Source organism: Mus caroli, unplaced genomic scaffold, assembly GCF_978045245.1.
Source record: "Mus caroli unplaced genomic scaffold, Mus_caroli_1 scaffold_2, whole genome shotgun sequence".
In the NCBI taxonomy this organism is placed as follows: Eukaryota; Metazoa; Chordata; class Mammalia; order Rodentia; family Muridae; genus Mus; species Mus caroli.
Genome location: NW_028227257.1, coordinates 101,121,377 through 101,123,080, shown reverse-complemented (window position 1 = coordinate 101,123,080; position 1,704 = coordinate 101,121,377). Strand labels below are relative to the sequence as shown.

The 1,704-nt window shown below is 37.9% G+C and overlaps 1 non-coding gene across 1 annotated transcript; it reads right to left on the bottom strand.

Annotated features, from left to right (window-relative positions):
• Positions 1-1,078: 1,078 nt before the first annotated feature.
• LOC115030577 (U6 spliceosomal RNA) lies at positions 1,079-1,185 on the bottom strand. Its single transcript, XR_003836149.1, has one exon. It is a non-coding gene; the product is annotated as a U6 spliceosomal RNA (small nuclear RNA).
• Between the last annotated feature and the right edge of the window lie 519 nt (positions 1,186-1,704).

Sequence of the window (1,704 nt, the reverse complement as noted above, 5' to 3'; positions counted from 1 at the left end):
TAAGTTTCTGGACTAATATCCACTTATCAGTGAGTACATATCATTTGAGTTCTTTTGTGATTGGGTTACCTCACTTAGGATAATGCCCTCCAGGTCCAATCATTTGCCTAGGAATTTCATAAATTCATTCTTTTTAATAGCTGAGTAGTACTCCATTGTGTAAATGTACCACATTTTTTTTTTTTATCCATTCCTCTGTTGAGGGGCATCTGGGTTCTTTCCAGCTTCTGGCTATTATAAATAAGGCTGCTATGAACATAGTGGGGCATGTTTCTTTCTTACTAGTTGGAACATCTTCTGGATATATGCCCAGGAGAGATATTGCGGGATCCTCCGGTAGTACCATGTCAAATTTTCTGAGAAGCCGCCAGACTGATTTCCAGAATGGTTGTACAAGCTTGCAATCCCACCAACAATGGAGGAGTGTTCCTCTTTCTCCACATCCTCGCCAGCATCTGCTGTCACCTGAATTTTTGATCTTAGCCATTCTGACTGGTGTGCGATGGAATTTCAGGGTTGTTTTGATTTGCATTTCCCTGATGATTAAGGATGTTGAACATTTTTGTCAGGTGTTTCTCAGCCATTCGGTATTCCTCAGGTGAGAATTCTTTGTTTAGCTCTGAGCCCCATTTTTTAATTATTTGATTTTCTGGAGTCCACCTTCTTGAGTTCTTTATATATATTGGATATTAGTCCTCTATCTGATTTAGGATAGGTAAAGATCCTTTCCCAATCTGTTGGTGGCCTTTTTGTCTTATTGATGGTGTCTTTTGCCTTACAGAAACTTTGTAGTTTCATGAGGTCCCATTTGTCAATTCTCGATCTTACAGCACAAGCCATTGCTGTTCTATTCAGGAATTTTTCCCCTGTACCCATATCTTCGAGGCTTTTCCTCACTTTCTCCTCTATAAGTTTCAGTGTCTCTGGTTTTATGTGGAGCTCCTTGATCCACTTAGATTTGACCTTAGTACAAGGAGATAGGAATGGATCAATTTGCATTCTTCTACATGATAACCACCAGTTGTGCCAGCACCATTTCTTGAAAATGCTGTCTTTTTTCCACTGGATGGTTTTAGCTAAAAATATGGAACGCTTCATGAATTTGCATGTCATCCTTGCACAGGGGCCATGCTAATCTTCTCTGTATCGTTCCAATTTTAGTATATGTGTTGCCGAAGTGAGCTCTGATTCTTAGGTTTTAAGGTTAATATTTTTAATGTAGGCTTTTAAGATAGAAAACTGTCTATCTCTACTTTTGGACATTAAATTATCCATTCTTGTATTCACTTAAATTGTATTGTGGCTTCATGCCTAATCAATGCAAACAACAATCACTTAGGATGTATTTACCAATAGCGAACATTTGAAATGATAGCAAAACATCTTCAGCTTGAGGTTGTGGTATATTATGCTCAGGGAGCAGTGTTTTTGAGGAATTACTATGCAGCAAAAAGGGGAGAAAAGCAATTATTTCTGGCCATTTAAGTTGGGATTCTTCATCCTCTTCTATTCCTATTATTCTTAGGTTTGATCTTTTCATTGTGTCCTGAATTTCCTGTATATTTTGGGTTAGAGGCTTTTTACACTTTGTATTTTCTTTGACTGGCACATCAATAACTTCTATGGTATCTTCTATGCCTGAAATTCTTTCTTCTATATCTTGTATTCTGTTGGTGATGCTTGTATCTGTAACTCCTGATCCCT